Source organism: Typopeltis vanoorti, chromosome 8, assembly GCF_054136105.1.
Source record: "Typopeltis vanoorti isolate ZY-2024b chromosome 8, IOZ_Tvanoo_1.0, whole genome shotgun sequence".
Classification (NCBI taxonomy): Eukaryota; Metazoa; Arthropoda; class Arachnida; order Uropygi; family Thelyphonidae; genus Typopeltis; species Typopeltis vanoorti.
The window spans coordinates 145,123,551-145,150,074 of NC_143556.1; the positions used below are offsets into that span (position 1 = coordinate 145,123,551).

At 36.0% G+C, this 26,524-nt stretch overlaps 1 protein-coding gene across 5 annotated transcripts in view; it reads left to right on the forward strand.

Annotated features, from left to right (window-relative positions):
* Positions 1-6,726: 6,726 nt before the first annotated feature.
* The window catches only part of LOC150104406 (uncharacterized), a 459,199-nt gene continuing 439,401 nt past the window's right edge, over positions 6,727-26,524 (forward strand). For 2 of the 5 annotated variants that reach the window (XM_090396354.1, XM_090396359.1), the window contains exon 1: positions 6,846-7,214. The gene's annotated coding sequence lies outside the window, so the exon portion shown is untranslated. The other 3 variants (XM_090396357.1, XM_090396356.1, XM_090396358.1) reach the window with 3 other exon arrangements.

Genomic DNA, 26,524 nt, shown 5'->3' on the forward strand with positions numbered 1-26,524 from the left:
CAAAACCTATTTGTCTGTGCAAACCTTTTCAGCCGCGACGACTAATTTCCTGACATACTGTTTTTGGATCACAATTACGTTTCTTAGACAAGCAAACTAGGTAATTTTCCCACTGAATAAACACAATAGATATCTCACCTTTTGAGAAACCATCAGCTCTGATGATTTCAGAATCGTGGCTCCAGCTAGACCGGTACATACAGTATGTCCTGTATCGAACTCCGAAGAGTCCTTTGCTTTTCTTATGACTAACACTATTGATGATTACTGACCATTAGCTTTCTTACATAGTTTCTCAGACAAATGGTAACGTACTGTCTGACAACAGTTTCGACACTCCTCAACACTTTTGCGTATGGCATAAGAAGGCGAATCTATTGCGATAATAGGCTAATCGATGCGTTTAGTAAGATGAATGTTTATTATTATATGTCAGAAAAGTAGCTTTTCATTTAAAAAATCTCTAGTTTTTAAAGTGTTAACTATTTTTTGCTTGCACAGCAGTTGAAAAATTTTATGTATATAGCACGTGATTTCTTGTATTGCTGACAACTCGAATATCGCCTTAATTCTTTTCTCTCGTTTAACATGAATTGAGCCTTCTTGGTTGTGCCAGCCAAGGTTCTCGCATCTGTGGTCGGAAGTACGTGAACAAGTACTTGTATATACGCTGCGTAAGTGACGGTACGTACATTTGCATAATGTTTCTAATTCAGCGGCCAGTATAGGTAGGTATATAAACAATGCAAGACCACAAAAAAAATAATAATAATAAATAAATAAATAAAATACTGTCATGGATCCAAGTCTATCTGCCATAAAGATATTTTTTCTTCTTAAGTCTTATTTTCATCAGATCCTGAGTTAGATGATGTTTACTGCAGGCAATTAGGATTATTCTCATGAAAACTGGCGTTTTTTGCGTTCAGTTTTCATTAACACATTCAATCATGTTCGACTCTTGGTGACTTTGTAGGCAAGTGTTCTCCATGCTGTCCTGTTAAGCGCTGCTTCTTTCCTTTGTTTGATGTTCATGTTGGTATCCTCTTGAATGGTGTGGAGCCAGCGTGTTGTTTCTCGGCCTTTCTTCCGGTTCCACTGACCATTCCCATCATTCCAGACTTCTCCAGAGAGTTGGCACGCAAGACGTAGCCAAGTAAATTATTTGTAGTCTAGTGGTTTTTAGCGTTCAGTCCTGATGATGGTTTAATGAGCTCTAGCACTTCTCTATTTGTTACCCTGGCTGTACATGGCATTTATAAAAATTTCCACCAGCACTACATTTCAAATGCATCATTATTTAATCCCTCTGATTAAAATGAAATAAAAAACAAAAAAAAAAACAAAAACGGCCTTTAAATGTAACTCAAATTGTTTCCACACAAAAACCAAACTGAGCTTTTCGAACACGAGATGGCAGCAGCGATCTACCTTAACCTGATATCAGTAATGAAAGCCAAAAACCGGCTACGTTCCGACTTCCAAGTTCATAAGAAGACAAAAATTTTCCATAATATTTTTTAGAATTGCACGAACTTTCTAAAAATGTTAATTTCAACTTTGAAATAACAACGTATTGTACAGGTATTATATAAATATAATTTTTTTTTTTTGTCATTCCAATTTATCATTTTCATTTATGGTATGCTAGAAAAAAGGCTTCTGGATTCGGCACAGCCACTCTTAATTTGTTGCACCATTGTAGGCCGTCCATTCTAGAAATTGCATTGGCTATGAGTATCATTTTTGATTCTATCAAAACTGTTTAATTGGCTTATTGTTCAGGATGTAAAAATAAATAGTCATGATGGTGCATGTAGAGGATTCTGCCAAGTATTTTCTTAATCACTCTCATATTGAATCCATTATTAATAATGACAGAACAGTGTATATCGTGATGATGATATTTTATCAGAAAGAAGAAATTATATTGTGAGTATACTTAGTAAAATATTTATTTCTCAACGTTGAAGCCTAAGCATTTGGAGGTATTGTGATCTACGATGAAAATCAAAATATCTAAACAAAAGGGTTACGACGAAATTATTCATATAGCATTTAATCTGATAATTATTTAATTTAGTGTGGGTCGGCGGACGAAAAACCCGAGTTTCCGGGGGGAAAAAATCCGCTTGCCCGTGCTAGAGGTCGACTAACTCAGGAGCAGGTAGAAAATGTTTCTCTAGCCTGCGACTAGATGTTAACCCAAGTTTTTCTTCCTGCAGCCAAAGGCCACTTCCACGGATCCACTCAAGATGCTTTGTTACTAGATCAAAGGGGAATTCTTCAAGTTGATTCATTTTCATCATCTCCATTGATGATTCTGTAATTGGCTTCTCTAACATGAGTTCTAAACAAACCCGGTTTGGATATGGAAACAACAAGAAAAACATCACTTTTGTTACACTTGGTTGATTATACAGAATGTGGGAAATCAAACAGAAATTGAGAGTATTGTGCAATGCAGCTTTACTATTCAGAAACCGTTTATACTTGATGAGTATAAACATTTTTTTTTTTTAAATAAAGTTGAAATAAAAGGAATTACGTTTGTAGGCGGAAGAAAGATCAAAATGGGAACCAGTTCTACAAAGATGTAGCAATTCTTGAGGCAGTTAAACAATTAAAGGAGAGTCTAAAGAAGTGAAACGAATTAGAAAGCCTCTAAGTTAACAGGAATCAGCACCTGCATCATCATTGCAATCAGACACAGCAGGAATAATTGACCACACACAAGTGATTTTGATGCGCTTTTTCATAAAACGCAATATTGAATGATGTTGTCTCTGGCTTTGCATTCATTTAGTGATCTTTTATACATAACGAGGAAAAAGTGAAGCGTTTCGGCTTTTATATGTCAGTGAAACAGTAGAAGAAAAAAGCAAGCGTACAATGTTATACAAAATAAAATATTACGTGAATCTCACAAAGCAAAACTATTGAATGAAATAGTTCCAAAAAAAAGAGAAAAAAAACAGGCATATAAAGAGAAAGAAATGGTATACGACTTGGTTTGAAAAATAATGCATTCCATGATTAATATTTGAAGGTAAATTTAAAAGATTTAATCTTCTCAACAAAGGCTTCAAGCAGTCAACTTTATGAAAGATACCAAAAGTCATGCAGTATAAATACATTCTTCCATATGTCTACCTGTTCTTATTCTGCAATTGATCTTACCATCTGCCATCTTAACCATTCCAATATTGTGTAATCCAATCCTATATTTTCTGATTTATTCAACAGTCTTTTTCATCGGAATCTTTAGTTTAATCCAACTGTAGTGTACTACCTTTGGAAACTGACCTAGGTGCGCCAGTTTGTGGTGCCTATAGGCCAGTTTAATCAACTCATTGTAAGACATGACAGGCATCATTAAATTCTTCATTATTGAAACAGTTTATGTTTATTGCCAAAAAAGTGCACAGAGCATTTTGGTTTGCACTGTTCGCTCCACCAACGCTTCGATTCTCTGGTCCTCTTTAATACTATTACTTTATTTTACGATGTTGGCATCCCAAAGCCATTGCTCTCCTAGGAGGGTGCCTCTTGTGCTTAAACCTAGAGCAGGCCCTGATAGAATCTATTCAAATTGCTGAATAAATTATTATATTATTATTATAGTATATTATTATTATTACTATTAATATTTTGGGACACCTCCAAGGAGTCCTAAGACTCACTGAGGGAGGACATCTGCTCTACAACTCTCAATCTCCACCACCACCACCACCACTACACCAAACTTGTACCACCATCATCATCTACATCGACGCCATCTATTGCCCACAACTAGTGTTTTTTGTCTGCGAATTGCGTGTATGCAAATTTGTCTCTATGCGGGATGAAAAACCCGAGTTTCCGGGAGAAAAAACCCTACTGCGTCCGTATGAGATCGGTCACATTAAATGGAAAAAATCCATATAAAGATTCCTCCTGTAATAACGAGACTCGAACCTAGGACTTTTCCAATCCAAGGGTGCAACGTACTGTGGTTCTTCCAATTGCCCTACAGAGGGCTTTTGTGACCGAAACTAACTTATTTTATTATAAAAAATAAATAAATAATTTTTCGAAGGAGACTTGCCTTCTAATATATTCAGCGACCAGAGGAAATTTTTCTAAGCCTTTTTTCGACTGATTCCCCAGTTAGTCGATCTCTGTCACGGGCAAAAACGTTTTTTCTCCCGGAAACTCGGGTTTTTCGTCTCGTAAACTGAAGATAATCGATCGTAGAACCCACATTATTTCAGCCATTAAAAATATATTGTATTAGAGTTACGGACCACGAGATGGCGGCACTTGTTGAGCCGTCTCTCTTCACTGTGTGCTGCTTCATTAGTGATAGCCTTTGGCCAGCTATCTCTAATTGGGTATCAGTGGAGATTGAACTGCCCACTCAGTCTCCAAAAGTTAGATAGGCTAAAATGGCCTCGCCTACTCCCTATACGGCAATAAAATAGGCGTTGGTTGATTTATTTATTTATTTTTTGGAATAAATATATTTATAAAATTATCATCATCTCAGAGAACATGATTTCGTGATCGCGGGTGACTTCCAACATAATTGTTGGCTATAGTGTCGCTATTAGGAAGAAGCATCAAACTTATGATAAACTCATCTGAGAAGCCAGAGTAGCAGTTTCCCACATCCCATCTGAATGGTGAAAGGAGTAAAACCGGACCATCCTAACTGGTCAATAAGAGCTGTAAGTGAACATTTTCTGGAAGATATACAAAGAATAATGGCATGCACACGCAACACTTTAACGAATATGTGCCCGAAACGCAGTTTTTAGAGAACATGATTTGAAACAAATTTCCACAGTCTGTAATAATACAACAAATTCTAATGGCACAAAGATATTTTATTTATGACAAAATCGAAAAGTTATTGAAGTTGAGTTTCATGTGTTACATAAGAACTCATCGTCTCTAGTAGGAAACGAATCACTGGTAAATAGATGTGCCTAGATTTGAAGTTAAACTTAAAGATTTTCTAGTTGACGACATCGGGCTATATTGACAGAAATATAGTTTGCAGTGATGTCAATTTTACGAAAATATATGAACTTTACAAATGGACAATAAAAACTACCCATACTAAAATCCATTCGCTAATTTAGACTAAAACAGCTCCTGTTAGAGACACAAATGTGATAATAGAAACTGTCAAAACTGAACTTTTAAAGAAAACAAATCAGATGGTATATAGGGTCGGATGTTTCATTACATTAAAATTTGATCGCAAACTGATGCTGAAGAAATTTAAATTAGAAAATATGCTTGCTATGAAAAATCAACAAACTCAGTGCTGATTTCAGGAACCTACAGAATCTGAGTGAAGAGAAGTTGAAAAATAACTACATCAAAAAGAAGGTGACGAGTACATGTAATTGAGTAGAAGTGCTAAAAGAAAAAGGTTTTGCTGTTGCACAGAAAGTTAAAAGATATATGAGGCAATATTCTATGAATATGTACAAGATGTTCAATTTGAGCATCTTGTACATTTTCTATAGAGAAATACTAGTTGGGATAATTCCAGAAGAAAAAAATCCACTAACGAATTTTGTTTCTCGCAAGGAGTATACCGAAGCTCCTTTTTAGCCCCATCTAATGTTTTGTGACTGAAAGATATAGTTCAATCTCCAGTGTTAACCAATCAAATTATCTGGTCCACCGAATGACAAAAGGTATAGAAGTGGCGCCAACTCCTGGTCCCTAACAAAGTATTTTTATTTATTATTATTTTTTTTTGCCTGAAATTGTGAGTTCTACGGATTATTTTCTTCAGTTTTGAAGACGAAAAATCTGACTTTCCGGAAGTAAACCCTGTTTCCCGTGCCCCAGATCGACTTATTTGGGAACGGGCAAAGAAAGCGTGCGAATAAATTCCACTTCTTCGTGACTAGGTTGGAACTGGGAACAGCTTTCTTCTGGGGCCTATCTTTATTGGTGAAAAGGTCTCTTCTACAGCGCTACACTGGCCTTTGGAATAATGATGTTGAACTTTTTTTTTTCAAAAATCCCCATCCTAGATTTATTAAATAGAATGAGAAGTGAAAGCAAAAGAAATGTAACTATTGGTATTACTTATGAAATGTTGAATACTTAAGCTAAAAAATATGTGAAAATTGGAGTGCAACGGACGAAGAGATTTGTGGATTTTGGTTAAAGCATCTAACCACTTGACTTAGTCAAATGCCACAGAAATCTAACTATTCGATATAATCAGGCTTAATCAAAGATTTCATGGTATCTGTGGGTACACTTCCTGTAATTAAAGATTACCAGGTGGGTACAAACCAAGTAACTAATAGTAATAAAATGCCTGCCAAGTAGATTTAAATGAACTGTTTGCGCAGTCACAGAATTCTATATTCCATTATTTATGAAATAATATAATTTTTCTGAACTGCATAAAATTGCAATTTTATAAATGCTAGAAGAAAAGATCAGCTCCTTATTGATAAAATATCCAAAAAAAAAAATATTGAAATGACGAAAAGGGAAATTCAAAATTTACTAGTGGTTTATGAGAAAGTATTTTATACTCTCCATCATTGTGGAATCTTAAAGTTGTTAGAAATATTCGGAATTAGCTAAAAATAAAACTAAATAAATAAAGAGCAGACTAATTGCGATTTTTGTTGTTAAACTACGAAAGGATCTTCAGTTAATAATCAAGAAAGTTATGGCTTTCGTTTCAATGAGATGTTATATAGTTATTACTATGACTTGGTGAATAATATGCTACCCGCTGTTTTTTCTTCATTGTAGCGCCCCTAAATGAGGATGCTGAAACTTGCATGCCAGACAGCATTTCGTAGGCTTAGATTGTGAGGTTGTTGACTGTTAAATGAAATGTTCAGTTAAGAATAAATAGTGATTACATATGTATGTATATATATTAAAATTATGAAAATATTTTTATATTACGTTGATGTGCCATATATTTCTTGGCCTGTTTAGCGAGAATGTGAAATTACTATTTTTTTTCTCCATATTTGTTTTAATGCATCTAAAGAAACTGACATTGCGGTCTGTAGTATGCACCACTATCTTTTAAGGGGAGTGTAAATTGTTCTGAGCTGGCATAGCAAACCAGTTATCAGGTCATAAATGTTTCTGATGGAGTTATATTCATTTTTCATTTTCGTCCAGTTGTGTAAAAAGGGACTAGACGGAAAAGAAGAAAGGAGCTAACATACTCCGTAAGTTAGTGACATGTCAAATAAAATAAAGTAAGCTATTTATTTGTTTGCCACGTAATGTGTTTTCTAATATCCTTTCTTTTTTATGTGAAGTCGCAATTTCTTCGTCGTATGTGATTTACTCGATGCAGAGGTAGGTAACGAGGCAGACAGACAGTAAATTTGTATTCTTTTAAGGGGCTGCTACTTTTTTTTTTTTTTTGCTACATTTAATTGTAGGTCTCCAATGAATGACATGTTGCGACTACAATAAGCTGACCATACATTCGTGAATATTGCTTTCATTATATATTATTATTAGCATTATTATTTCATTGGTGTGTATGTTATCATTTGATTAAATATCCATGTGGATTTGTATTATTTGTAATAAATTTTTGTCGTACAGCCATCGATAGGGTTGCATATGTGACGTCATCGTGATTATTGTACATATTTTTGTTTTGCTTGGAATTGTTTTCATCTGAGCAAAGGTACGCAGCAATTTAAGATATATATGTATGTGTAAATAAATGCATACATATCAGTTAATGTTTGAAAATAATGAAACCATAATAAAATTGGATCACTGCATGACGATGTAAAGATAAAGATCAGTAGGAAATGTACCATACTTGCATTTCCATGTCTTTTAGAGATAACAACAAGTATAATTACTCTGCAGATTAAGCTAGAAAAAGCCTTTTAGAGATAAAAACAAGTATAATTACTTTGAAGATTGAGCTAGAAAAGACTTCATTAAGGCAATTTCTGAATGTTCATTCCAGATTGATAAAAAGTAAAATTCCAATTGTCCAACCAAATAAAGGCAATTATTAATAATAATAATTAATATTATTGTTAACAGGCGTCTCCATGGCATCCAAAGACTCATCACAGGAAGCCCAGAAACATCGTTTATAGTATATCTTATCATATGCAAAGGTAGCATCATACCTGATGCCAAGGTAGCAATGAAAGATTATGCAGACCATTTCTAATCTTTTGATGTGTCTACTGTTTTGCATGTTTTATTTGACTAATATAAACATTGAAGTGTTTGTGAGATATATGGTGATACATCTGGTTTGCATATTGTTTGAAGTTTAAGTGAGCATCAAGACTTTACATTTAAGTGCAGTTGAAGTAAATTGTGCTGTACGATTCTCCTGGGACAGAGAAGAACCTGTACATTACGCAGGCACTTCCCCCCTGACATTTTTTTTTTTTTTTTTTTAATGACTACAATATATTTTATAATTTTGAAATGACCAATTTGTATAGCTTATCATGCAGCATTCCAGTATGTTCTATTGTTTTTTATGGAGTAGAAAGTTCATTATCATTGAGAATGATAATGAACAAAATTGACATATTTAGTAATGGATTAAGTGAGTGTGTGCATGGAATGAAAAATGCAGAAACACATCTACAGAGATTACTGAGCTATTCACAAAAAAAATGTTAGAGACGAACAGGGACAAAAAACAAGCAGCTGTGGGTGTAAAGAGTGTTAAAATTAAAAGGAGGAGAAAGATATACTGTTCTGTATGGGAATTCTATAATTACAGATGTGAAAGATGGTAGAGTTATTAAAGCATGTTATCCAGGATCAAATATTAGGGATGTAACTGAGGCTGTGAAGTTGCAGAGGGATAGTGTGTGAGTGAGTATTGTAGTTGTGGGAATGAATGATCTAGGTAGTGAAAGATTTTTTGTGAGATGGAATTTGAGATTTGATGAGAACAATGAATGTAGAGTGAGTGGAAAAATCATGAGTATGCTACCAAGATTTAACAGTGATGAATTAATGGAAGAGTGATTATAGAAAATGGAATGATGTCAAGATTGTGTAAAAACTTTTGTAAAGAAATGAAACTGAATATTCATTTCATGAATGTCTGGAATGAGTTTGATAAAAGGAAGGAATTGTTTTAAGAGCGATGGTTTGCACTTAAATGGATTGGGCGCATGGCATTTAGAACATTTATTGATAAAGGATAGAGTAAATGGTCAAAAACAGGGAAATGGGATTTGCTAGGGAGGCAAGTGATAGCTGTTAATAGTACACTAAGGTCATCAGTAATTGCTGTGAATGTGGGATTAAATGTTCTCAGAAAATAAATTGTGTAGTGTGGGCTAATCCACACACAGGAAGCTTATGGGAGGAAGAGAGTATTGCAGTTTATGTATACTAATGCCAAAAGTATTTGGAATAAGTGTAAGGAATTTTTGGCATTAGTTAGTACACCTTAGCCAAAAATTGTAGGAATTAGTGAGACTTGGTTGACTAAGAATGATATAAGGATAATGTAAGGGATACAATATTTTCAGGGAGGATGGGGGAGGGGTTTTGCTAATGATAGATGAAGATCGAAGCCAAAATGAGTGTGCCTAAAGAGGACAGGTATGCAGATGTCAGTTCATTTGAGGCTATTTGTTGTGAGATAAACAGGATGAAATATGTAATAGGTTGCTGCTATAATCCAGGCGATATAAGGGAGAATGTAGATGGTATGCATCATTATGGGGGATTTTAACTATGGGGATAGTTTTTAGAAGGAATGGTCACAAGGACAGAAGGAAATGGAGTTTATATAGTTGAGAGATAATTATCTGAGACAGCATGTAATGGAAGAGACAAGAGGTTTGAGAGAGTGTTGGATCTGGTCATAGCATCGGAGAACATATCAGTAACCAGTTCAGTTACGCTGTCACCACTTGGAAAAAGCAATCATATGGTCTTAACCTGAGGGATTTTAAGAAGTGCAGAATTTTCTGTTAAGAAGGGGTATATGTGGAATTACAAGGCTAGTGATTATGGCAAGCTGAGAAGTCAGCTTTCTGCAATGCTATGGCATAAGAATTTGAAGTGATTATCAAACATTGTTTAAGAAATCAGTATCCAATGTTCTCCCAAAGACCTTTTGAATGGGCATACTGCCCGGCTGGTTTTACTGACCGTCCGACTAATTAATGTTGTGAATTGACATGGCTAAATAATGAGCAAGAATGGAAAAATAATTTGAGACATTTTTTAATTAATAGTGATGAGAAATCGAACCGGAGAGTCTCGATACTCATGAGACCAGCTCAGTTTCTTGCATTGCAAGCCAATCTCGAGAGCTTCGGATATTCACTTTGATGCACACCAATCTGTACGTGGAAGAAGACAAAAATTGGGATCTCAAATACAACAGTATTGGTTGCAAAGAAGATCTTTTATGAAAGAGACATAATTTTGATGTTTGAAAGAAATAAATTGTGAAAATTGAGCAAATTTGAATCGAAGGCAAAAATCGATGTTAAAAATCTACATTTATTTTTCTTAATAATGGTTTTTGTCCGAAGATCGTGAGTCAAGTATTTAATATTTTATTTTGTAAAAGAAAATAGGCTTGCACATCAAGTATAGTTGTGATCTCGGGGAATTCTCGAAACTCTTAAGGACTATGACGTCAGTCTCGAGTGATACCAATTCCCATTCCTAGTAATTAATACTTATAAATAGTAAAATCGCGACATAACTCACATTATGTGTCTCGGGTATTACAGTCAGTGGACAATTCAGTGATTTAATAACAATGATATTTTGTATTTATTAAATTACCCCATAATGAGTAAAAAGTCAAGTCAGAAAACTGCACTCTTAAGTTATTTTAAGAAAGATGAAACCGATAAGCATAGTAGTGAAGACATCAAACCAACAACAGAATGGTCGATTTCTGCAGAGTCTCTTTCAAATGTAAAATGTGTGTCTAAACACTGCTTATCGGATATTAACAGTGAGTGTTAATACCCGATAATGAAAAAATTCCATTGGTTAGTGGTGAAAGATAATGGAATGATGTGTTCCACATGTATGAAATACGGAAAGAGATGACCCGCAAACAAGGAAGTGACTTGGGTAACTATACCATGCACAAGACTTCGAAAAGAAAGCTTGGTTGATCATGAACAAAGCAAGTTACACACTGATTCTTGTTCAGATATAATTGAGCAGCATATACAAGAAACTGGAATAGGGCAAATTGAAAAATCCATTTCAATTTTGAATAACTTGCAGAGAGATGCTTTTCTGAGAGCTTTAAGATATATATATTGGTTAGCAAAAAACGAGTTTCCACATATTACATTATTTGAAAAATTGCTTGAGCATTGCAAGGCTATGGACTGTTCCTACTTAGAACAGCTTAATGGTAAAATGCACATTATACCTCAGAAAAAATAATGCAAGAGTTAATAGATATTTTAGCAAATTTACCAGGAATTAGATCTGAAATACTGAAAAATATACGTTCTGCAGATTATTTCAGTGTTTTATGTGATGAATATGTGTGGAAACTACAGACATCTCAGTTTTAAAACAGCTGATTGTGTACATTAAATATGTTTGTCAACTAAGAAAAGAGGTCAGGGTTAGTTTTGTATCCACTTACAATATCATTGATGGCAAAGCTGAGACTATAACTAACAAAGTAATTGAAACCCTTGACAGTCTAGGCTTAAAAACCTTGTAATCTGGTGTGCCTAGGATCTGATTGAGCAGCTGTCATGATTGGAAAGCAAAAGGGAGTTGCAAAACTACTGAAAGATAAAACAGATGGGCTCGTGGTCAACTGTTGTGTAAACCACCGACTGGCTCTTGCTAGTGCCCAAGCAGCTGCTGAAGTGCCTTATTTAGTCATGTTTAATGATCTTTTAAGGCAATTGTTTTTCTTCCAAAATTCCTCAGTCAGGATGGCTGGTTTAACTCAAATCCAAAATATACTGAACAGTGCTCAGATTAAACTTAAAATGGCTAGTGACACTAGATGGCTATCTCATGATTCTGCAATACAGTTTCTAAGAGAATGCATGGTGAGTGTTATAGCTGCATTGGAAAGAGAGGCCACCGAACGAAATGATATCACAGCCAAAGGTTTAAGTAAATATATCAGAACATACAATTTCGTGGCTTCACTAATGATGCTTTCAGATGTGTTACCGCATTTATCTAACTTGTCTAGATCATGGCAAAGGCAAGATGTTGACTTAACTGAAATAGAGCCAGTCTTAGAACCCAGAAAACTATCCATCATGGAATTGAAAGGTACTCCTGGCAGTCATTTTCAAAATCTTCATAAGCATCTTTCAGATGAATGGTCAGACCTTCACATTGATTATTCAGATTCTGATATTATGTTTAAGACTACAATATATGATAAATACATAGGCACAGTTATTAAACACCTAGAAGCAATATTTCCAGATATGCCAATCGTTCCTGCTTTTCAAGACTTTTCAATGCAGAAAGTCATGATCAATGTGAGGTTTCTGAGATTCTTTTTGATTATTATTCTAGAAATGGAAGTCCTGCAGTTTTAAACTATGAAAGGACTAAACTAGAATGGACAGTTGCATCAAAAATGATTAATGGACAGTCAAACAAAAATCTAGATCCAAGACGAATACTGCTAAAATTAGCAACAACATCTGAGCTCAAAGAGTCATTTCCAAATTTAGCAAAACTAGCTGGTGTTTGACTGGCCATAGCTGTGAGCACAGCTGAATGTGAAAGGAGTTTCTCTTCATTAAAAAGGATAAAAACCTGTATGAGGAATCGCATCAGTCAGAACACACTAAATAATCTGATGCTGATTTCACTGGAGGGACCAGATCCAACAGATTTTAATGATGAAAAAGCTGTTGACAACTGGGCTTCTAAGAAGAAGAGAAGAATTAATGTATAGAATTTTAAGCCGTGAGCATTACAAGGTTTTTCATTACTTAATGAGAAAATAAGAAAAATCCTAGTCTTGTTTGTTATAATTACTATATAAAATATTATCCTTGTTTGAAGTAATTTCTAATAAAATTACTATTTTAATTTGTTATGAAAAACGGTCTTTCTTAACTCATTCAAAATTTTTGTATGCTCAACTAATGCTTCATTCCACCCGGCTGGTAAAAATTTCTGAGGAGAACACTGAGTATCAGACTGTATACCCAGAGTCAGGAGGATAAATCAAGTAGGTGTAAGATGGATGAATAGTTTTATTGAGCAGGAGTTGCAGATAAGAAAAGGTTGTGGAGGAAGTATAAAGAAAAAGGTGATCTGCATGCCTATGAGCAGAGGTACAGGCAAGTAGAGTGATGCGTTTGGTAAGGAAGGCCAAAGCTAATTATGAGAGGAAGCTAGCTGATGAGTTCAAAAAAAAAAAAAAAAAAAAAAAAAGAACTATGCAAGAGGTTTCCTACCATCAACACTTTTTAGTGTTGATTGTAGGAAAGTAACAGAAGCAAATCAAGTAGTTAGGTTAGTAAGTGATCGTTTTGCAAAAGTGTACAATTGTTGTTGTGAAGTTGCTGACTAATGAGACTAGAGATAGAAATAAAGGTGCTTAGTATATAGCAGAACCTTAATGCTAACACTGCAATAGGGTTAGATGGCATATTGGCCCATGTGTTATGAGAATGTGCAAGGGAATTAGCACCTCCTCAGACCAAGCTGATTAATATAAGCCTCAGTTCTGGTCAAGTTCCAATAGAGTGAAAAATAATTCCACTGTATAAGGGAAGCTCCAAGACAGGAGTAGTAAATTATAGGCCAATCATTATATCTGGAGTGGTGGTTAAGGTTTTGGAGAAATTGATAAAATTTCTCCGAATTCGGGATCAGGTGGACATAAATATGATACTTTATAAGGAGCAACATGGTTTTGTGAAGGGTAGGTACTGCCTTAGTAACTTACTTTCTATAATAAGTAACAGTGGAGCTGGATAAAGGAAATCCTTACTTGGTGATACTGCTGGACTTTGCAAAGGCATTTGAGAGGATCCACATGGAACTCTGTTGCATAAATTGGAGCAAATAGACTATCCAATGATGGTGATTTGGATTATACAGTGGCTGATGGACAGATATCAAAGAGTGGTTTATGTAGGTCTTGAGTCCAGGAGAAGGCAGGTGGCTAAGTGGTATACCTTAGGGCTCATTAATGATATTGGAAATATCCTTGTTTGCTGATGATTCAAAATTGGGAAGAGTGATGGTCATTGAAGGTGATGTAGATATCTTGTATGATGACATAAAATATGCTGGTGGTATGGGAAAGGTAGATGGTTGCCAGTTTAATGTGGCTGTGTGTAAGGTGATGCACTTTGGGAGGATGAGATCACATGCTGTGCACTATATTATTATTATTCAGGCCTCCATTGAGTCAAAAGACTCATCGTGGGAGGTCCTTCCTAAGAACATAAAGTCTGTCAAGATTCATCAAGGGGAGGTCCCCCTTATTAAACACAAAGTCTATCATACCACTTCTTAAACTCATTGGCCGTTCTCGCTCTCACCACTCCATCAGGCAATGCATTCCTGATGGAGTGGTGAGAACCACCCTCCACGCAAAGAAACCACTCCTCACCCTCTTGCTCACAGTTTCCTTTCATAACTTCCAGGGATGGCCTCTTGTCATCACTCCTTCCCGCTGTTCAACCAAGCAAAAGAACTCCCCAGTGTCAACCCTGTAACCACCTCTCAACAGTTTAAAAGTCTCAATCATATCACCTCTCCTTCTTCTATCCACCAAACAAATATTAATGGAATTGAACTGCAAGAAATTGATGAGGCAAGGGACTTTGGGTTTATTGTGGACAGAGAACTGAAGTTTAGAGATCATATTGCAAAGGTGGTAAAAACAGCACATCAAATTACATGGTCATTGAAGAACACGCTGACAAGCAGGGATAAGGAAGTTGTTGTTACAGCTTATAAGGCATTAATAAGGCCATATCTGGACTATTGCTCACAGATCTGGTCACTTGGATTACCTGGTAACGAAGAAGTGGTGGAGAGGATCCAGACACGAGTGACAAAGATTGTTGCAGTCTTTAAAATGTTTCCTATGAGGACAGATAGGTCTGTGTGTTCCAAAAATTAGCTGATAGGTATAGGAGAGAGGATATGATAGAATCATATAAGTTATTAAAGGGATTTTATATGATTGATATTGATGACTTTTTATTATACAACACAGGAAGGGAGAGAAAGAGGGGTCATCCCTGGAAATTATGTAAGAGCATGGTTAACATGGTTTTATGACTAGTTATCACTGAATGTGTGGAATGCATTGCCAGAGGTGGTTGCGAGTGCATTGTCTGTGAATGAGTTATATGAGAAGTATGGGTCTCTAATGATGAGTCTTCTGACTCCATGGAGACACGCTTATAATAATATCCCCTATAGTGCAACCAAAATTTCACCATGGGAGTAAGAAACTAACCCTTATAACTCAGTGCCTATTATACCTCTCATTAAACTGTTTTACTGACAACCACATCAGGCAACTCATTCATCTCCCTTGTAGAAAAAAAAAAATATAGATCTTAAATTATTGCTAACTGAAACTACTCAATTTCCGATGATGATCTCTTGTGTCACCAACTGCCATATATTGAAAAAGTTTCTCTACTTTCATTCTATAAAACCCTTCAGCAGCTTGAATGTTTTTGTCATGTCACCTCTGTTCCTTCTATCTGTCAATTTTTGTAACCCACAGATCTTCAATCTCTCCTCATGTGGAACATTCCACAGGCCTGCAGCCATCTTGGTTACTCATCCCTGAATCCTCTCCACCACCTTCGCATCCCCAAGAAACCTTGGTGACCAAGTCTGAGCATAATAGTCCAGATGTGGACATATCAGAGTCCTATAAAGAGAAATAATGACTTTTCTGTCCTTACATTCATCATATTTTTGAGCATTGAAGTGATCTTTTGAACTGGTTCGCATTTTTTTGCAATGTGACCTCTGAACTTCGGTACCCTGTCAGTGATAATTCCCAGATCCCTGGCCTCATCAGTTTCCAGACTAAAACTTTTTTCAATCCAAAGTAAATAACTTTACATTACCCTTTGACCCAAATGACAACTGATTGAAATCATTATGCAGGTTCGCTGCATTGTCTATATACTATAGCTCTTCCCAATTTAGAAACATCAGCAAACACCTGGATATTGCTCTGTAAATTGTCACGGGTATCATTAATATTATTATTATTATTATTACGGGTATCTCCATGGAGTCAGTAGACTCATCGCGGGAGACCCAAACTAGCAAAACAATATCTGTCATATCTCTTCTTGAATTCATTTACAGACGAAGAGCTCACAACTAAGTCAGGCAATGAATTCCACTCATTCGCCACCCTCCAGGCAAAAAACCTTGTTCTGACACCTTTGTTAACCACACTCTTCTTTAATTTCCAGAGATGACCTCTTGTTCTTCCATCACTATCACACAGCTGAAACATTTCCCCTGCATCAATCCTATAAAAACCTTTCAGTAATTTAAATGTTTCTATCATATCCCCTCTTCTTCGCCTATCAACCAATCTCTGCAATCCACAAGCTCTCAATCTATCAATGTAGGGGGCATTTTTTATATCACTCACCAACTTGGTCACTTTTCTCTGAACCCTCTCCACAGCTTCCTCATCGCCAAGGAATTCAGGTGACCAGACCTGAGCACAGTAATCCAAATGTGGAAGTATCAATGCCTTATAAACAAATATACAAATTAAACAACAATGGACTAAGAACAGAACCTTGTGAAATATTACTGATCACTTTTCTGATCAGATAGCCACCCTCTTATCCATCTCACCAATCCTATATCCATTCCCATTTGTTTTAGCTTTCTTAACAGTTTTGCATATGGTAGTCTGTTTAAAGCTTTTGCAAAATGTGACGTCTACAAGGACTTATTATGGGAGGGCACTTCTTTGATGAGTGGTTAAATGTACTTTTTTAGATATTGGACTATTATATTATATTATTTACTATTATATTGGACTGTAAATCATCACTCTGGAGATTGCTGTAATAATTTCATTATTTACTATAAGAGGCTTGTAGTAGCTTGAAATAATTCATGTTTGTCTTTATAACTGACTGCTATATTATTTAACCTTTAGATTACCAAAGGTACCAAAATGTGCATCATGTTTATAATCATTCTTGGCTTCGATTGACAAGAGGGAGGAAAAAAACTTATATATCTCCAGGCATTGTTCATAATAGCATCTGTTCTACCTAGTCGTTCGCTTTTTCTTTCTCTCCATCTTCCATCTGATTTTCAAAAAATGACATCTGAAAACAGCACTTTATTCCACTCATTGCTTTTCCCCCCCCCCCATTGTAACAGACTTGGAAATTGCTGGATCCTGTTATTCAAGCATCAGCAAAACCATTCTGACTGTTCCTGGGTGATCATGTTTGTATTATTTTATCTACAGTTCTTTTCCTTTCCATATAGTTATTTTCTGCAAATCTGTTGTCAGATATAGAATGCTTGCCATGTCATTGTCTGTAAATAATTAAAACAGCCATATATATTTTAAATATATAAGAATGGCTTCATCAAACCTTCATGCTTACTAAATAGCTTAAGGAAATTGCAACGTACAATAGAATATACATTAAAATAAATTTTAATACACTTCCAATATATCGACAACGTCACGTTGCCATTTTCACAGGAACTTAGAAACAAGACACGTGCATGCAAGCACAATACACAGTAAATGAGGACAAAGCAGGCATCTATTCGTTCTCCTAAAAGTCCTGATGCCCCTAGCGGGCAATGTAGGTATTCTTGACCGTTTGAGCTGAAGGTCTTCTGATGTAGGTTTCCCAAATTTGTTGAGGTGTGGATTGTTTCTTAGGTCTGAGGCTGATTCCATGAATAGCCTTTCGTATTTGAATTTACTACGGTGTATTATCGTGGCTTTCTTCCACCATATTCTATGGCAGGTATCCAGAGCATGGTCTGCAAGACCAGAGCGGCTATGTTGGTGAAACCAGTATAGCCAAATGGATTACACAGGTAAGCAATGTTCTATTGTTAGATTCGGCTACTTACCTCCCTTCGAGTACAATCCCACCAACTCGCAAATTAGAAAACTCCAGGAACCTCAAGAAGGTCACTTCTTGGCCCATAGAAGTCACTGTCATATCAAAACCATTTAACTCCATACTCCCGTATATATAGACTTCCAAAAATACATAAAGAAAATGTGCCATTACGTCCCATAGTGGATGGCATTGATTCCCCCACATACAAACTAGGTAAACATTTGGCCAAAGCTCTCACACACTATACTGGCAACTCAGTCCGCTTCAAAGCCAGCATAGAAAACCTTACACTCACAAATACTTAATGGTCAGTTTTGATGTCTCCTCCTTATTCACAAATGTCCCACGCAAACCTTAGAGCTAATCCAAGCTAAATTTCCTCCCAATATCACAGCCCTCTTTCAGTTCACAAGGAACTAAGGATATTTTGTTTGGCAAGGAAAGTTCTACAAATAAGTAGACGGGACAGCCATGGGTTCACCACTCTCTCCACCCTTGGCCAACTTTTTTATGGAGACTTTTGAAGAGAAAGCCTTAAGCTCTACCCCACAGAAACCAACCATATGGCTTCGTTATGTTGATGAATGTGGCCAAATAGCAAACATGGCTCTGATGCACTCCTCTCCTTCCTAACACATTTAAACAACCAACACCCCAGAATCAAGTTCACTCTGGAAGAAAAAAAAAACAATTGCCTTCCCTTCTTAGACACACTAGTCACCCACCAGCCTGATGGAATCTTGGTTTTCTCAGTTTATAGAAAATCCACCCACACAGGCAGATACATCCACCAACAATCCTCCTCCCCCCTCGCAACAATATGGAGTCATTAAGACACTACACAACAGGGCTAAACTTATCTGTTCAAATGACAATGCCCTGACCACAGAACTAAACCACATTCTCAACACTTTCTCAGCCAATGGTTACCCCCACACCCAAAAAAAAAAAAAAAAATCCAAAAAATATTGAAACCAATACCCCCTCCCCCCCTTCACAACAAGGATTACTCTAAATCCATAACCATTCCCTATATCCAAGGCACTTCGGAAAAAAATTACAAAAATCCTAAAAGAACATGACTTGACTTTTTGTTACAGACCATACAGAAAATTGGCATCCCTTATCTGCTCCATTAAAACCAACCTCTTCTCCTAGACCTACCTGGTGTATACCAAGTCCCTTGCAGCTGTAAGCTGTCCTACTTTGGCCAAACAGGCAGGACAGCTAATATCAGAATTTCAGAATACAAAGACTACATCTGGTTTCACCAGTATAACCGCTCTGGTCTTGCAGACCATGCTCTGGATACCTGCCATAGAATATGGTGGAAGAAAGCCACGATAATACACCGTAGTAAATTCAAATATGAAAGGCTATTCTTGGAATCAGCCTAAGAAACAATCCAAACCTCAACAAATTTGGTTGCATGAGACTGCCCCAAATTTGGGAAACCTACATCAGAAGACCTTCAGTGCAAACAGCCAAGAACACCTACATTGCCTGCTAGGGGGCACCATCAGGACTTTTAGGAGAAAGAATAGCTTCCTGCTTTGTCCTCATTTACTGTGTCTTGTTTCTAAGTTCCTGTGAAAATGGCAACGTGACGTTGCTGAAATATTGGAAGCGTATTAAAATTTATTTTAATGTATATTCTATTTTATGTTGTAATTTCCTTAAGCTATTTAGTAAGCATGTATAACCAACGTCTAAACCTTTCCATGAGAATGAAACCTTCATATATTACACATTTCATTTGTTGGTCAAATTTTGCTTACATTGAAAATTCACAAATCCTGAAACAGACCCCAACTCACCAGAGTTCAGTACTATCAACATAAGAAGCCTGAAGAAATATAGATCTCGCAAAGAAATGGAGCTAGCTGAGGAATTGGATAAGTACCAGAATGACATAATAGGGAGTGACCGAAACAAAAATGACAAAAGCTTGGTGAGATCTTTTTGAGTAATAAATACAGAATGTTATATTTAGGCAATGACAATCAAGTAAAAGAAGGCGTAGTCATAGTATTCAACACCCAATATGAGGCTAATCTTCTTGAATGGCAGGCAATTTCAAGTAGAGCAATGGGCGCAGTTATCAGTATGGAGAACTGGACAAGGAGACTTATTTGTGCCTGTGGTCTCACAGAAGGTTCTACTAAGATAGAAGTGGAGAAATTTTTTGAGGCTTTAGAGATAGCAACTAACACAATGAAAAAGGAAAAGTTGATCCTTGTTGGGGATCTAAATAGCAGAGTAGGAAATGATTGTCAGACATACAAAAATATAATTTAAATAGTTCAGGCACTTGAACTATTTAATAGTTTGTGCCTAAAAATAGTTAAGGCATAAACTTATGCATTAACTGGCAAGGATTTGAAATTGGAAGTGATCACAATTTAGTCATGAGCATGATAAAAGTTAATTTCATATTGAATTTACCTGCCTTTTGGCCGAGTGGTTAGTGTGTCTGCTCTCCAGCCAAAAGGCTGTGGGTTCGAATCACTTCCAATTTCAAATGCCTCTAATTGTCTGTGAAAATACTAATGATGGTGGTGGTGGGTTGGGGCAGTAGATGGCATTGTTGTTGTTAATGATGAGGTTCGCTGTAGTTGTAGAGTAGGTACTCTCCCTTGATAAGTCTTTGACTCTCTGGAGGTGTCACGTGATAATAGTAATAATGATAATAAAAGTTGAGCAGCTCTCATATTTGAACTGTAGACTAAAATACACACACATTATTCAAGAATAAATGAAAGAGTTTTTGAGTACAGGAACCAAACCTTGGAAATTCAGTGGCAAATCCTGAAGAAAATATTGATTGATTCAGACAGAGAGGCATGTGGTGAGGTTGTCTGCAAGGATAGAAAAATCAGAACTCCATGGTGGACACAGGAAGTTAAAGAGGCAATGAAAAAAAGAAAAAAGCATATCAAAAGTTCCTGGCAAATAAGCCAGTATTTACTCTTAGAGAATACAGAGACAAATGTAAGAAAGCCAAACACTGTGTAAAACTAGCTAAACAAAAATCATGGGAGGACTTTGGCAAGAACATAGAAAATAAATATCAATAAGGTGGTAAGATATTCTGGAGGTTGTTGAAGAAGCTTAGAAATAGAGGAAAGATGCTGTAAAAGGAGTTAGAGATAATAAAGGTGACATGAAAAGGGGAGAAAAAGATATCCTTGAAGTATGGAGTAATTACTTCGAAAAATTGCTAAATGATACAAGCAGTGATAGCACAGTGGTAAAAAACACTGAGCAGGCATGGAGTCAGGAATACATATCCATACTTGAAGTAGAAAAAGCCATCAAAAGCCTGAAATGTGGAAAGGTAGCAAGAGTGAATGTTATTTGACCAGAAAATGTTCAAGTATGGAGATATAGAAGTCTTGCAGTGGCAGCACTGCATAATTCATAAGGCATAGACATAGGGATGAATTCCAGATGATACACTAACCACTCGGCCAGCCAGGCTTGCTGGCCGAGTGGTTAGCATATCCGCTCTCCAGCCAAAAGGCTGCAGGTTTGAATCCCGCTGTCAGCATGGATGTTTGTGATTGTGTGTGGAAATAACTAGTGGTGGTGGTCGGCGGTAGATGGCGTTATTGTAGTTGCGGTAAGTTGGTGGATTGAACGGTGGAGACAGAGTTGTAGAGCAGGTGTCCTCCCTCGATGAGTCTTAGGACTCTCTGGAGGTGTCAAATAATAATAATAATTGCAGCAGAGCTCTCATAGTACCCATATATAAAAAGGGGAAATAAAACTGAATGTGAGAATTACAGAGGTATTTCTCTACCGAGTGTTCCCGGTAAGATATATGCAAGTATACTTGATAAACATTTGAGAATAATTGTGGAAGCGAAGCATGGTGAAGAACAAGCTGGATTCAGGCCAAATAGGGACTGTCAGGATCAGATTTTCACTTTATGACAGATAGTTAAGAAATCATGGGAATATAACATAGATCTGTATTTAAGGTTTGTAGATCTGGAAAAAGCATATGACAAGGTGCCGAGAGAGAGAGAATCTATTCTGAAAGCTACAGTTGTATGGTATGAATGGGGCATTATACCAAGCAATACTTAGTCTTTATTTGTGTTATATGTCAGCAGTTGGAATTGTAGGAAGTACAGGAAGATGGTTTAATTTTAAATCTGGTCAGACAAGGATATACATTATCCCCTCTGTTATTCATTATCTATATGGATCAAATTGTGAAGGAAAATGGTATTAAACGTGATATTAAACTTGGAGATGTTAATCTAAGCTCTTTACTTTATGCAGACAATGTTATACCCCTAAATAAGTCTGGTACAAGTCTGCAAGATTCCCTGACTAAACTGAATAACTGTTGTTGGTTTTCATACCAAAAATTATTACAACAGTAAGAAAAAGACAATGAAAATAGGCAGAATTATTGAAAATATCAACTGTATTGTGAATGGAGAACCCTATAGGTTCTCTATAAAGTAAAACATTTCAGCTAGTTAGGCATGATTTTTAGCGAAGACGGTAAATTAAATATGGAAATAGACAACAGAATCAACCAAGCTATGGTAGAAGTCAACTGAATAAATTTATATGGAATAAGAGAGAAATTAGTCAGAACACTAAATTAGCTGTATACAAGACAGTATTCAAACCAATTTTGACTTATTGATCTTGAGAGCATGATAAAAGATTTGAGGCATGAACAGATGGCATCAGTGGCAAGATCATATTAAAAATGAGGATAATAGGAAAGAACTTAACATTATTAGCATCCAGGAATGTGTTAGCAGAGCTAATCTTATGTGGTATGGTCATTTAAACAGAATGGGTGGAAAGATTAGTAAAACAAGTGTTCTCTGCCAGGTTGCAGGAAAAAGATCCAGAGGAAGACCAATATATATATAGGTGAATTGATATAGTAAAAAGTGCCTTAGAAGACAGATGTATAAGATCTGATAACGATGGAGTCTTGACAGGTAACAGATTGATTTGAAGGAAAATTATAGATAGGAAGTTACTAATGGTGTAAGTTTTTCATGTAGTACTGATTAGAATTCCACATGGAATTCTAATCAGTAAATTGCAGCATATGGGAATGGACATAGGGTTGGTGAGATGGATAGGAGGGTGGTTGACGGAGAGATATCAGAGAGTGGTTTACTCGGGAGTAGAGTCCACAAGACGGCCTGTGACTAGTGGTGTGCTACAAGGATCTGTTCTTGGACCACTGCTGTTTAATTTGTTCATAAATGATATAGGAAATGATCTGAGAGGAACAGTTCATTTGTTTGCGGATGATGCGAAGTTGGGTAGGGCAATAGTGAATGCAGATGACGTCAAAATTTTGCAGGATGATTTGGATAGATTGGAGGTCTGGGCTAAGGAGAATGGATGTCAGTTTAATGTGGCAAAATGTAAGGTTATGCATTTTGGGGTGAAAAGATTGGCGGCAGTTTACTGCATTGGTGGAACCGTGCTCCAGGAAATTGATGAGGCACGAGATTTAGGAGTGTTGATAGATAAGGAATTGAAATTTAGGGGACACATTGCAAAAGTGACCAAAACAGCTCATCAAATCACTTGGTTGCTGAAGAATACGATGACAAGCAGAGACAAGCAGGTTATTGTTCCTCTGTATCGAGCCTTGATAAGACCCCATCTAGACTACTGTTCTCAGATTTGGTCACCTAGGTTTCTTCTTGATGGGGAGGAGGTGGAGAGGATCCAGAGGCGAGTGACCAAGATGATAGCAGGTCTGTGGAATGAACCGTATGAGAACAGGTTGAGGATTTGTGGGTTGCAAAAATTGGTTGATAGGCGGAGGAGGAGAGATATGATTGAGACATTCAAATTACTGAAGGGTTTCTATAAAATTAATTCAGAAGATATTTTTGAGAACAGGGCTGGTTTTGGGAGGACTAGGGGACATCCATGGAAACTGGGCAAAAGTGTAGTTAGTAAAGGTGTTAGAGCTGGGTTCTTTACTTTTAGAGTAGTGAATGAGTGGAATGCGCTCCCTGAGTCTGTGGTGGATGCTGTGACAGTGAATGAGTTTAAGGCGAGGTATGATAGATACTGTATGAATGTCAAATAGTTGTGATGAATATGATTTGGGGCCTCCCTCGATGAGTCCAATGACTCCCTGGAGTTGCCCGTTATAATAGTAATATCCTGTACATCCTTTGAGGGTACATATAGGAATTTGAAATGATGATAATTTCATTTTTCTTGGCATGAAATATCTTCATGTAAAGTAATATTATAACACTTTATGAAGTACTAGATTTATATTTGAGTGCCTTCACTTTCTCTGATTGTATCCAGACTGATGCGAATAAGAGGCTTGGATGGTTATTCTTGAAGATCTAGTTTGGTGTTATCGTAGAACTTCCTTAGAGTTCTAAAAACCACAAAGCAATTGAACCATTCTTTAAATTGCCTATGTCCCTGCCATGTGTTTCAGGTTATGCATTCCGTGCACCTACAAATCATCAGATTCATGACATATACCAGGAGTGTTCAACACGTTGATCACGGAGCAATTTTTGGTCGATCTCTTGTGTATTCTCTTTACTTACAAATTTAATTAAAACTGAAAACATAATATTTTATTTATCATTATTTTGTATTATTTTTAATTTGCTTTAAGTGTATTGCTATTGTTTATTTATTTTTTGTTAAAATTGTTAAATCAGTAATTTTTCTTATAAGTCCCAGTAAATTAATTAATTTGAATCAGTGAATAAATCAGCGAGCCGAGTGAATACGATTATAAGCAAAGTGTAAAAACTTGATTGTAGCATAAATATTAAATATTCCAAAGAATATTACATCGATTTTTTACTTAGGTAAAGTCTCATGTGAATATTGTAAAAAAATAAACTTTGTTTGTCTCGGTATAGTTTGTATTAGATGTTTCTGTAAATGACTCTTGACGCTAACTGTATATACTGCCTTAATAAGAATATGTTAGAGTGTTAAAAACAAAGGCAATGTTTTTGTCGCTGAAGCTGTACATGGTGGCATTAGAAACATCTAATACAAACTATACCGAATTGCTTGAAACCTTGAATTTGAAACCTTGGCCACAGACAAGGTTTCAAATTGCCAAAAGGAAGAGTTCCAATTGCCAGAGAAAAGTTTCCAGGCCAGGTTAATGTCAGACATTCATCAGTGTGTTGCATTTTCATTACAATTTGATGAATCAAATGGCTTCACTGATATTGCTCAGTTAATGGTATTTATTCGCATGGTATTTCAAGATTATTCAAGTAAAGAACTTTTGAAAATTATGCCATTATTGGGAAGAACTAGGGGAGAAGACATTTTTTCGGCATTTGATGACTTTGTGAAACAACACAAATTTCCGCTTTTTAAGCTTGTGTCTATTACTACTGATGGTGCTCCTGCAATGATAGGTAATAAATCGGGCTTCATTTCATTATGTAAAAACGATGACAAATATCCAGAATTTTTAACATACTACTGTATTATTCACCAACAAGTACTGTGTAGTAAAAGATTAAACACAAAAGATGTTTTGGATATTACATTTAAAATTGTAAATTCTGTTCGAGGAAAAGCCCTGCAATGGCAGCTATTTAAATTACAGGCAGATGATGATAGGGAACTTCTGTTGTACAATAATGTTCGCTGGCTCAGCAGAAGTCAATTTTTAGAAAGATTTCTTGTATTAATTAACGATATAAAAATTTTTCTTTATGATAAAGGAGATATTTTTCCACAATTGGGTGATAAAAGATGGTTGTTACACTTATTATTTTTAGTGGATTTCTGTACGAAATTAAGCAATTTAAATTTAGAGTTACAAGGTAGAGATAAAAATTTAATTGACATGTTAAGATCAATAAAAACTTTCCAACAGTATTTACTTTTTAAAGAAAAATATAAATGACTGCGAATTTAGACATCTCCTATATTTATTAAACTTTTTTGAACAAAATCAAGAAATGCATAGCTGCTACAAGGTGTTTTTATTTTTAATAAGAATCTCTGGAGGAGATATAGATGTAATTAATTTTTTAACTTGGGGATACTGTATATTTGGGTTACCAAGTAATTTTATAAGCTTGGTTATTTAACTCCTAATCCCAAGTAAGCAAACAGTTAAGTTTGCTTACTTGGGATTACCTTTTACCCACCTTTACAGTGAGTTGCCCTGGTGTTGTACCATCTTTAGACTTGAACTATGTTTCAGGCACAAACTTACGTGTTTGCTTACTTGGGATTAGGAGTTAAATAACCAAGCTTATAAAATTACTTGGTAACTCTAATATACAGTATCCCCAAGTTAAAAAATTAATTACATCTATATCTTCTCCAGAGATTCTTATTAAAAATAAAAACACTTTGTAGCAACTTGCATAGGTAAAGTTGATAAGGCTCTGTATTACTAAAACCTTGGTATTTAGGGTCTA